The 13,449-nt window shown below is 36.0% G+C and overlaps 1 protein-coding gene across 8 annotated transcripts in view; it reads left to right on the top strand.

Moving 5' to 3' along the window:
- GPATCH2 (G-patch domain containing 2) overlaps positions 1-13,449 on the top strand; it is a 187,991-nt gene that overhangs the window by 120,718 nt on the left and 53,824 nt on the right. The window lies entirely within an intron of this gene.

Below are 13,449 nucleotides of genomic sequence, written 5' to 3'. Positions count from 1 at the left end.
GAGAGCAACATGTATATTTATCTCTAATAAAATATAAATAAGTATATAGAAAATATACTCTTTTTTAAAAGTGCTTCTGTGTTCTTACTCATTTTATATTGCTGAGTCAATGTTATATTTTTTCTTTAATAAATAAAATTTGCCCCAGTTTATTTTTTTAGACAGCGTATTTCCAAATTTTGCATGTGGTGTTTCTGAAGACCTCATTTTTACTTAGGTGAAAATGGCTATCAGAATATTGATCAGAACTACTGCCCTGTGATTTACACTTGCTCAGTTTTTAACAAGATAACCGACCTCGGCATCTGCCTTTGCATCTCCTGGCCTCCCGTAGTTAGTGTGCTGGCCACTGTGTTTAACACTCCCAAGCAAGCAATGTAGCTTCCAAGTACCATGTTGTACAGACTAACCCCAACTGAGAACCCATTAGGCATCTGCAGAAGCTAACATAAATCCTATATAGCATGTCTAATTTAGACAATCAAAAATTGTCAAACATAATAAGTTGACCGTCAGTGATAGTCAACATAAAACTAATATAGCTACCCCTAAGGATGTCAGATCCTGAAATTATAAAGTATGGATTATATAAATTTTGTACAGGTTATAAATAATTACAAATGGCACGTTTATAGAAATAAAATAAGCAGGCAACAGATCGCTATTAGAATTGTTCAAGCAGAATTGAATCAAAAGCATATAATTGTTAAAAATGAGAAGCGTGATTGTGAAATGGAGGTACAGCTAAAGAAGTAGGCCAGAATGCAGCATAAAAATACAAGGAGATGGAAAAATGAAAGAGTGGTTAAGAGACCCAGGAAAGATCTAAGATATATTTAAGCTCAGAGGCTTTGATGGAGGGTATAGAAAGGCTGAAAAAAACATGATGCTGAAGAGATGTTGGCTAAGGATTCCCTAAATGGGTGAAAGTTATAAATCTATAGATACAGGTACAGAAAGCACAGTGAATACCAACTAGAATAAATAGAAAGAAATCCATACCTAGTAGTACACCAAAAACAAAGAGAAGATCTTAAAAGAATCCAGAAATAAAGGATGAATTACTACAAAGGAATGACAGCGGTACATCATCAGATTTCTGAGTACTGACGGTGAAACCAGAAAACAGTGGACAAGTCTTCAGAGTACTGGGTGAAAATACATTGTCAGCATAGAACTATGTGCCTAGAAAAACATCTTTCATATATGAAGATGAAGTAAAAACAGTTTAAGATTTTCAAAAACTAAGGAAGTTTACTACCAACAGACCTTTGCTAGAAGACTTTCTAAGGATGTATTTCAAGAAAAGGATCTCCCCAGGAAAGTCTAAGATGAAAAAATGAATACTAAGCCAATAAGCTGTTAAAGATTTCAGTAAGTTTAAACAACTATTGTTTATATAAGTTGACAGTTATAATGTGTAATTCATGGGACTTTTCAAAAGACAATCTAAGATAGTGGAAAATAACAGCATGTTAAATTTGGCAGTGTTGATTACAGTTCAAGTCCAATCTAAGGTCCTTGAATTGTTTGGGGTGTTTACTTCATTGGTCAGTTAAGAGATTGATACTTGATAAGACTGTATTAAGTATTCATGGTAAAATATCAAAAATAACTACTAAGTCAAAAGAAATAGAGTATGTAAATTCCAAGCCAGTTGGCGGGCGTGGGGTTGAATGGAATAAATTACCTCAAAAAATCCATTTAGAAAGTCAATAAAGGGGGGAAAAAGGCATAGACAAAATGGAACACAGAAAAAAATAAGTTAGATGATTGCGTCAAGTCCATGTATCAGTAATTACAATAAATATTTATGGATTAAATTTGTCAGTTCAAAGCAAAACTAAGCAGATTTAGTTTTTCTTTTAAAATCTAACTATATGTTCTTTATAAGAGACATACCTGAAATAATGTGACAAAGAAAGGTGGAAAACTAAAGGATGGAACAGCATATACCAGATATACTATAAGAGAGACTCTCATACCAGACAAACTGACTTAAGAACAAAAGCCTTAACAAGCTTAAGAAACACATAATTTAATGATAAAAGATTCAACTTACCAAAAAGTTAATAATTTTATTATTGTGTACATTCATTAAAATAGACTCAGAAAAATATATAAAGCAAATATTAATAGCAGTGAATGGAGAAACTCACTAACCCACTATCATGGTGCTCCCACTTCAATACAGCATTCATATTATTGATAGTTTAAGCCATCATAAAATTTGCATAACAGAAAATTAACAAACTTAATGATATTATATAAACCTTTTCACCCAAACTATTAACAGAAACACATTCTTCTCAAAGACACATGTAATATTTACAAAAATTGACCACTTACTAGGCCAAAGCTACTATCAACAAATTTTAATGAATATGTATCAAAAAGATCATATCCTTTAATTTGAATGTGATTAAGAGAAATCATTGACAAAAATAATTTTTTTAAAGTTTGGAGTTAAAAATACATTTTAAAATAACTCGTGTCCAAAAAAATCATAGTGATAATATCTAAACTTGTGAGTTGCAGTTAGATGGCAATTAAGAAAACTGTACTACTTGAAAGTTGTATATTAGAAATTTGGTCTCAGTTGCTGTTGTGGTCAAGATTCTGAACTATAAGATTACTGATTCTAAACTATAAGAAGACGGCTTCTCTCCTCCAGGGTCAACCCAGGAGGAATTTAGAAAGAGAAAATAAGCAGAAAACTACAAGAAGTCCCCAGTATTAAGGGAAGGGGTGTGCTATTTTGAACTTGTGCTTGTGAGATGGGGGCACACAGGTGTGCTTGTGTGCTTTGACCTGAAGCAAGAGGCAATTCAGCCTGGGTAAGGGAGAATGAGATGTGAGGAGAACCTTTGGAGTTCTTTTCTATACTAGCTTGTCACTGGCCATGGCCTTGGGACAAATGACATCTGCCCCTTACAGAAAGACTCAGATCTCTGGTCCAAGTGTTTTTAAGGATAAAGTCAGGGCAGCTCGCAGTGCTGTATTTGTGAGGAGCTGGGAAAGCTTGATGGGACTGGATGACAAATTATCTGGTCTTCACCTGCCCCCTACAAACCACAGAGCTGGAGGATTACAGTTCACCTTTTCCTGAGAGTGAGGAAAGGGAGTGTTTTTCTGACAGAGGAGTTATTTTATAGAGAGGGGTGTGATGATTGTGGTTTTCTGGTGGCCAGGCCTCTATACTCTTAAGTCAGGTTCATTCACCTCCAATTGCTGAACTGCTTTGGGCAGACAGAGAAGACTGGCCTTTCCCCATAGCATTGCCTGGTAGAATCAGATAATAAGGCATTTGAGGAGAACAGCCTTTTCAAAAAATATATATATATCAATACATATAGGACTTCCATGGTGGTGTAGTGGTTAAGAATCCACCTACCAACGCAGGGGACACGGGTTCAATCCCTGGTCCGGGAAGATCCCACATGCCGCGGAGCGACTACCCATGTGCCACAACTACTGAAGCCCACATGCCTAGAGCCCGTCCTCCACAACAAGAGAAGCCACCGCAGTGAGAAGCCTGTGCACCGCGACGAAGAGTAGCCCCTGCTCGCCGCAACTAGAGAAAGCCTGTGTGCAGCAACGAAGACCCAACATGGCCATAAATAAATAAATAAATAAATAAATAATTTACTTTTAAAAATATATATATATTGGATTACAGACTCCAACAGAAGCAGAAATGTTAGAACAAACAAGTCAAAAGAATTTGATTAGCATAATAAGTATTAACTAAAAGAAGTACAGGACGATAACAATATAAAGCAAGAAATAACAACACAATACATAATTAAGAACCAAATATTTAAGTCTTTTTCAATTTTTCTCAGCGGTGTTTTTTTCATTGTATAGGTCTTACACATATTTTATCAGATTTATCCCTAAGCATTTCACCATATTTTTTGGTGTATGAAAATGTTGCTGAGAGAAATTAAAGATCTGTGTAACTGGAGAGATATACCTTGTTCATGGATCAGGAGACTCAATATTCTTAAGATGTCAGTTCTCCCAAAATTTAGCTCCAGATTCAGTACAATCCAAACAAAAATCCCATGAGACTATTTTGTAGAAATTGACAAATAAATGCTAAAATTCATATGAAAATGCAAAGGACTTAAATAGCCAAACTTTAACACTACCTGATTTCAGGACCTAATTTCAAAGCTGTAGTAATCAGGAAAGTGTGGTATTGGTGCAAAGATAGAAAAACAGATGAAAGAAATATACCCACATATATACAGAGAATTGACTTTTGACAAAGTACAAAGGTACCTCAGTGGGAAAAAAATAGTATTTTCAACAAATGGTAGTGGAACAACTGAATATCCATTTGCAAAAAAAAATTTAACTCATCTATACTTCATACCATACAGCAAAGTAATTTATAGTGACCGGAAGCAGATCAGCTGTTGCATTGGCATGGGATGAGGGCCAGGGAGGTACTAGAGGGAAAGATTACAAAGAGGCATTAAGAAACTGTTGGGGTGATGGGTATCTGCATTATCTTGATTATGTTGATGGTTTCACACGTGTATACATATGTGAAAACTTATGAAATTGTACACTTTAAAAGTGGTGAGGGAATTCCCTGGCCGTCCAGTGGTTAGGACTCCGAGCTTCCACGGCAGGGGGCATGGGTTCAATCCCTGGTCGGGGAACTAAGATCTCACATGCCACGTGGTGCAACCAAAAAAAAAAAAACGGTGCATTTTGCTTATGCCAACTACACCTCAATAAAGATATAGGTATAGATATAGATTTTTTTTTTTTTAAGTAAACTCTTAAGTGGCTTTCTACTTCATTCCAAGTAAAAGCCAAGTCTTTATCTTGGCCAACAAGGCCATATGTATTCTGACCCTGCCCTTCTTTGTTTCCTCCTTGACCTCATCTTCTCCCACTTGAACTGTGTTATTCACCTACTCCAGGTACAGTGGTTTCTTTCCCGTTTCTCCAACATATCAACCCCACTCGTGTCTGAAGTCTGTGCTCAATGTAAGAAAGGCCCACTCTCCACCAGCTCTGCTTTTTGTGTCTTCCTTCTTGTCTCCATTACCCCTTACTCTCTATTACCTTTAAGCTTCATGAGGGCAAAATCTTTGCTTTACTCACTGGTGTATCCCCAGTACCAAAAACGATGCCTGATACATAGGAAATATTTGCTGCATAAAATATTTGTCAGACGAACATGACATTGATTCTGTGGCAGTAGAGTGCACTGACTGAGTCCTTATCTTGGTCTCTGTGTCCAGCCTCTGCGGTTAGAGTGCCTGACTTCTGATCCCAGTTTCACCACTTACTAGCTGGGTGACCCTGAGCGAAATACGTAACCTCTCTATCCCTCAGTTTACTTATCTGTGAAATAAAGAAAATAGTTGTACTTATCTAAGAACATTGTTATAAGGAATGTATGAGTTCATGCCTGTAAAGCACTTAAAATGTAAGAGTTCTTACGGCAGCTGTTAGGAAAAGTCTGGTATTGTTATTTCCATCTGTGTGCTTCCTAAGCACTTGTTAAGTTTTATTTTTTGTCCTATTTTTCTTGTACATAATTTAGAATGTCAAATCATTCTATAAGACCTAACAAAGTACAGCAGACCCCAGCCTTGTTTTTCCTCATTCTCTAATTTCACACTCCAAAAAAATCCACTTTCAACTCTTAGGTATTTCTTCCAGTATTGACCTAAATTACATGCTTATATTACTATTTCTTGAAGCTTTTAGTTTAGTATTACCTATTGACTTCCTGCTGTGTGCCACACACACACACACACACACACACACACCCCATAACTGCTTTTCTTCCCCTCTTTCTTCCTAATGGTTATATCATAATATTCAGAGCAAGTAAATATTTATTGTGTGTATTACTATGATCATATATGTAGATATTAGGTATAGATGTATAACTTTTGTGTTGTTGTTGTAGAGATAATTGTCTTGTTTTTCATTTGCTTTGTTTTCTATGCGCCTAGCCCAGTTCATCAGACACCTCTACACAGAAGTGTAACTCCCCTCAATTCTCTGTCCTGGTGGCATCCTTCTTGGAGCCCTCCATTTTTCAGGTCTATTCTGGACTGTTTGCTGTCTGGACCAGCTGCACCTCTGCTGTCCTAGGACCTCTCTTCACTTCTCATCCTGGGGGTTTCCTCATCTCTCTCCTATGTGGAATTTCCTTTTCCCTGGATCCCATGCCATTATTTTTCCTGAGCTTTCTGAGAAAGAGAACAGGTGTGGTTACATTTGTGAGACTCTGCATCTCTCAAAATGTCTTTATTCTAGTCTCACATTGATTGATTTAGCTGGGAATTGAATTCTACTTTGGAAACCATTTTGCCTCAGAATTTTGAAGACATTTCTCCAGTAATTTCCAGTGGTTGCCATTTCCTCTGTTCTCCTATTATTTGGATGTTGGAGCACCCTCAAATGATCCTCCAGTTTTTTTTTTTAACTTCTCTATATTGTTGTCCTCAAAGATCCCTGGGCAGTTTTATTAATGGTTCCGTCCCAAATGTTTTGTGGATTTAAAAAATTCTCTACTACATCGCATTTCCAAGAGCTCACCTTGTTTCTTTGAACATTCCTTTTCTACATACTCTTTGTCCTGTTTGGTGGATGTGGTGTATTTTCTTGTCTCTCTGAGGGTATCAGTTGTGTTAGGCATGAGGCAACCTGTAAAGGTGAAATAAACACAAGGAAAGACTCAAGCTTAAATTTCGTTACAACGTTGAGTGCAGGATGAAAATTCTTCATCTTCATTTGTGTGCATTTTTCTGTGTTCCTCCCTTGAAGCCATTTTTCTTCCTTAGTATTTTTAATATTGGCTTGACTTTCCCTACCCCTTTTGGATGAGTGACTGCACTTCCCTTTTTCAACTTGTAGAAAAATATAAAGGTTAGAGAAGAGAACTGTAATTCATTGAATCAGTCAATTTTAGGACCATTTACTCCCCAAATATACCAGGCAGGTAAGAAAAGATAAGTGTACAAGTGGTCTGCTGTTAATGACTCAAAGCTGAGATTTTGAAGTGCATGACTACAGCACAGTCTTAAGGTGGGCATTCCTCACTGAAGCTCTGAATGAATAAAGGGCACTGCAGTTATGGCTTTAACCTCTTGAATGTAGTACTTCTTACCCTCGGCTCCCTGGCGGCATTTTCAAGATCTTCATAGAAGGGTTTTAGGGACGTATTTACCGATGCCACTGACTGTCGTGCAGTTTGACAGTTTCCTGGGTGTCCGATTTATGGCATTTCTCCTTTTTTGCCACATCTACTTTAATGTTCATCTAGGCTCTTTAAATCAACGACGGGTGCAGGAGAATTGTCTCTTTTCCGACTCTTAGACTGATTTATGTCTAACAGTACCAAGGAGGTAACAACCTGAAGTTCTCCTTTCAACACATAACCCACTTCAATAATTTCAGTCAACTCCCTCAGGAAGTTCCCATCAGTAAGAGACTTTGTCTTTCAAGGTTTCCTATGCTTCCGCCTCCTGAAAGGGCGTCGTCCCTTTGGATTTCCTCCCGTGCTTCTCATTCTGCAGACATCTCCTGCGAAGCTTCGCTCGCCGTCAGCGGTGCTCGTCGTCCCGTGCCATTCCATCGCAGGCAGATAATTATCCTGACGTGTTCATGCACTGTATTTGCTCATATGCTTATTCTGAACATAATTAACATTCTCGTACTTTCATGATCTGATACTTCATGGGCCCTATAATCAAACTTTTGACTGATTCAAAAAGGTAAAAAAGAAAGCCTTAAAAAACAAGGTAAAAAAATGATAGGTATAATGTAAACGAATTTAAACAAATACTGATTATTAACCAAGGTATAATTTGATCTGACTGGTTCTAGTGATGCTGGTCTTATACATCTTTCTTTTGGTTTGTTGCTTCATTTTTATCCTCTGTGGGGAGAGTCCATATCATAGACTAGGTGTGTCAGATATTGAGTGGTGGGAACATTTTTCATCAAGACACTAGCCTCACATATTCATTTGATGTGTTCTCCCAAGATTTTACATTGCGGTGGTGCTTGAAGTTACATGTTTCCTGTCTTACATTCCTGTGTTGTTTATAATCTTATTGGTTATTCCCATCTGATAATTCTTTCTGATTAGTCTGCAGGGTTTTATTTTCCAATCATTCTTCCATTTCTTCAGTGTTCTCTATCCATTTTCCTATTATGAAGTTTCATCTTAGTTTTACTGTGTACTATCTCTCCCCTAATATGTAATGCATGTCTAGAGTTTGTTCATGCCATTCTCTCATTTTTACATACCTTTAAACCTTTGAAAGCATAAATAAACTCAGGAAAACACAAAGGTCTTTCAATGTATAAATGCATGAAAGCATGTACATTTTTTTATTTTTAAAAACCACTACGGGGCTTCCCTGGTGGCGCAGTGGTTGAGAGTCCGCCTGCCGATGCAGGGGACACGGGTTCGTGCCCCGGTCTGGGAGGATCCCATGTGCCGCGGAGCGGCTGGGCCCGTGAGCCACGGCCGCTGAGGCTTGCGCGTCCGGAGCCTGTGCTCCGCAATGGGAGAGGCCACAGCAGTGAGAGGCCCGCGTACCGCAAAAAAAAAAAAAAAAAAAAACCACTACGTATTACCTGTCACTGTCAATATTTAATAATTAACAGGCACGGTTTTTGAGTGATCGTTGCATGCAATAGATTATTAGCCAAAGTGGAACATACATACATACACACACACACACACACACACACACACACACACTCAGCTAAACATTGAGACGATGCACCTAAGTGTTTTATAGAAATACTAGTGACATCTAGAGTTATTCTTTAACCTGTATCTTTCTCTTAAATTCCAGACTTGCTATTCAAACCCTTTAGTTTTTATTTCAATATTCAGATTTTATACTTCTCAAAATTAGAAAAATCTTTTTCTCTCCCTTCACCTCATTTAAAATTACAATTAAATAATTTTACATTGTTTCTCATATCATAACCTTTGATTAGTACCAGAAAGTTCAATATAGCCTTCCCAATTGAAAGTAAGTAAAACATGCATGAAGCAGTACCTGACACTGAGTGATGTACTGTTCTTGAAAAGATCCTGCTTTTTTAAACACATTTTTATGTTAATGATTAGTCTTTATCGTTCTAAGAATCCATACAAAAAGACTGATAGTAGATCATGTCAGATCTGGCATCTTCTTTTTTTTTTTTAATTTGCCGTGCTTCCTTACTTACATGATTTTTGCCATTTACATTTACTCTTGTGAAGCACCAAGGCTAAATTATCTGGCACTCTGATATGTAATTTGCAATCGAGTAAAAACATTTTATTGCTGATATTATTAAATTTGACTTACTATTTTAAAATATCTTTCAGAAACATACATTAATTCACTTTTACTTAGTTCTTACAAGCACTACATTTTTCATCTACTAGTGTCAAATGACTTGAAAATCCCTGGATGCTGTGTGCTCTAATTTCTTGTGTGATCAATTAATAAATAATAAGGAGGGAAAAATAAACTTTTTTTTCCTTTGCTGTCACTTTCTTGCCTGATTAGTAGTAAAAAGAATCTTCTAAAATGAAAAAAATGGCAATAGATTTAATCAGAGAAACAAAACAAATCCCATCACATTCACACACACACACACACACACACACACACATTCATGTCAACCTTCTTCCGTCAGGTTAGAAAGAACATTCCTATTTACATTAATACAGAGCATATTTGTTTTCACGTGACGATACAAGTCACTGTATTTTGTTGCAGATGTAACAAATAGAATTACAGCTGTTCTTTATTTGATCTTCTAAAGATCCAAAGATGTTCAAGGATTCAGTTTGCTCAGTCTTCCCCATAGTGTCATCCGTTATTTGGGAAGGAGACCTAATTTGCAACAGATACAAAACTATTTGTCATTTTGCGAGTTTGCCAAAAATAAATGAAACTATTAATTACTACATTTTTGAGCAGCTGTTAATAAATTGGGATAACTGTTCATTAGAGTACTGGTTAATGACATGGACTGTATTTGGCTAGTGTTGCTTTTCACAGAAATGTATCAACAAAATTAAGTGCATCAGCAAAAGTAAGTCATGCTTTATTTTAATTATTTAAAATGAGACTTACTTATCCTACATTAGTAAAGATTTAATTTAAAACAAATTCCCTTTTGTCATATTAAGACTAATTATTCGGGGTTTCCCTGGTGGCGCAGTGGTTGAGAGTCCGCCTGCCGATGCAGGGGACACAGGTTCGTGCCCCCGTCCGGGAAGATCCCACATGCCGTGGAGCGGCTGCGCCCGTGAGCCATGGCCGCTGAGCCTGCGCGTCCGGAGCCTGTGCTCCGCAATGGGAGAGGCCACAACAGTGAGAGGCCCGCATACCGCAAAAAAAAAAAAAAAAAAAAAACAACTAATGATTCAACACCATATTTTAAAGCAAGTTATATCACTCAGCATTTTATATTCTGCATACTTTATATTCCAAAATGATGGCTTGAAACTGCTTTTAAAATACTAATTTTCGAGATAAAATTTCTAGTCCTTTATTATTTTTCTTTTTCCAAATCTAAAATTAGCATTAAATTTTATTGTTCTAAAAACATTTACTCAATCCTCCAGATAGAAAAGTATCTTTTAGATTATTTTAATTCATTCTTCTGTATGTGTGAATGAACAATTAGGAAGTATTCACACATTCCCTTTAATTAGAATGTATGCATTCCATATTTATTTAACTGGAATACATTTAATTGCACATGTGTTATAATTTTTTAAAAATTTGAATAGCTTCTAGGTATAGATGTATTTAGAGTAGAATAATTGGAAACATACCACATATGCAACATAAGTACTTTCCAAGGAATTTAATTAATCTGTTGTACTCTATATAACCAAATTATTGTATTTTAAAAAGGCACTGTTCTCAGAAAGTCAATTCTGCCTCCTGTCCTTTTGGCATCCTGAAATTCTAAGCTTCCTTGCCAAAATTTTAAACTAATGATTATAGAGAGTTATTTTAAATTGTGATCACACTAAATAAAAGTAATTATCAGCCAGTTAGAATTTTGAGAGATTGCTTTTCAGTTTAATGTGAATAACCCACACAGAAAAGAAAAAAGGGGGATTTGCCATTTGAAATATATAATATGTCCAATGTGTAGTAAGTAAAAAAGCAATCAAGTACTCCGTGGTGAAACATTCATTACTGTTTCCCCTTTTTCTTGAAATCTGATAGATGAACTAGGTATTTTCAAATGACTAAAAGTATGCACAGCCTCTCACCTCTGGAACAGCAGTTGAATTTGGCCATGGTCACTAATAATAAAGAATAGTTAGCATATGAAAACTGTTCCAATGACCTATAGCTGAAATAAATTTGTCTTCTGAAGTCCACTTCCTTACAGACTGGAGTCTGTTTCACAGTTGGCACTCCCCAAATTGGTCCTGTGATTAAATGGGCATGGACACGGAACTAACCTTTAACTCCCAGAGATGGTTCCCCTAGGAAATGGTGACAGCACACCTGCAGGGCCACATCACAACAGCTTGTATTGCTACTGCTGCCTGCATTAGAATTTCATTACAGGGGCATTCAGGGACCTGTTCATGCAATGTGTATATGCGCCAGAATACTTCCCAAAACAACAAGCATCCCTAACTTATTAGTAAAAGAATTGATATAAAAATTAATATTTTAAATCAGCAATACAATAAACAAGGCCACTACTTGATAATTTGTACCTTCCAGTCCCCAGAATAAACCTAATAAATCCATCTGCCACATGGAAAACACTTTCAGTTTAAAATACTCTTTTATGTCTATAGCACAGAAGTTACATCAGCTCTTAAATTTTGAGGTATGTAACTGTTTATAACATAACAGGAATCACCTGCAATCTAAAAAATTTAATGAGTACATAAGTAATTAGAATGTTTTAATGTTTCACTTAATAATTTATAAATATATTCAAATATTAAGCTATTAACTATCACTTGTTTTAGCTAATTTTAATTATCTTTCACTTCTGAGCCAATTTAAAAATAAGTTCAAATATCACAAAATAATGTCCCATACAGTTAGAGCTATGTATTTAAAAGAATCCATTTCTTCATAATCAGTATTTTTCCTTGCCCTTTCTCTTTAGAAATATTTTTTCATCACCCCATAGTGACTTGTTTGTGTACTAAGATATTGTTGGGAATTTATCTTTTGTTTGTTTCATATACTTCTGATCAATTCCAACTCATGCCCAATTATATTACACTAAATTAACATAATTCAACAGATGTTGATATTTAAATGTTTTCTGGCATTCAAATCTTGGACAGCTGTCTTCGAGCTTGGGGAAAAGGCAAACATTTAGAATTAAATGCTGAGCATATGCTTAAATTACTAATTAGAAAGATGGAATAAAAACTATGCATTATCCTTTCTAAGGACAATAAACCTCAGATAGGGATTTCTGTAATCTTTTTATATCAGGTTATAGTCCAAGGATGTATACAGACTAGATGACATGGACTTCATGGATAACTTCATTTAATTTCAGATTTGATCACTTTAAAATTATGGAGAGTCTCACTAAAATATGAAAAAACCTATAATGGCTTCATACTGGCAGCCTTAAGAGTTGAAAAGATGCCTTTTCACTTGCAATGTCAGGATGGTAAAAGCAGTTTTTAACAATATTTTATTATGGAAAATGTCATCATAACCAGAAATACAGAGAAAACTATAAGCTCAAAACTGCAGCTGTCAAAACTGTCTTAGGTAATTACATGTGGCCAACCTTGTTTCATATATATCTCATTTGGATTGAAATATATCAGTATGTTTCTCTAAAAAATAACAGTCTCTTAAGGAAAAAAAAAAACCACCATACCATTATCACATCTATTAAAAAAGCAATAATTCTTTAATATATATGAATGTATATGTATATGTGTGTTTAATTACAGCTGATACTCAGATGTCTCCAATTATTTCATAATCTTTTGTCTTATACGTTATTTAAATTGGGATCCAAATGAGATCTATCTGTTAAAATTGGTTGACATATATATATCTCAAGTTCCCACTGATTTATAGGCCCTCCTCCCCCTTTGTTTTTCCCTTGAAATTTTTTGTTTGAAGAAGTTAGATTAGCAGGTTCGATTCCTGGTCAGGAAACTAAGATACCGCACACCATGTGGTGTGGCAAAAAACAAAAAAAACAAGAAGAAAAATATGTCAGATTGTTTGTCCTATAAAGTTTCCCACATCTGAGGAATGTTGCTGATTTTATCCACGCGGTGTCATTTAACCTATTCCTCTGTCCCTTGAGTTTTCTGCAGTGGGTATTTCGAGCTAGAGAATTGATTTGATTCAGGTTCAGTTTTGTTGTCTTGTTTTGGCAAAACTGTTCCAGAGGTGGTGGCCTAGACTTCTCTCCCTTCCACATCTC

The sequence above is a fragment of the Delphinapterus leucas genome, chromosome 1 (genome assembly GCF_059928025.1).
Source record: "Delphinapterus leucas isolate spDelLeu-1000000601 "Yukka" chromosome 1, BTC_Dleu_Yukka2, whole genome shotgun sequence".
NCBI classification, from domain to species: Eukaryota; Metazoa; Chordata; class Mammalia; order Artiodactyla; family Monodontidae; genus Delphinapterus; species Delphinapterus leucas.
The sequence above is the reverse complement of the archived record's forward strand: the minus strand, read 5'-3'. Positions and strand labels throughout refer to the sequence as shown.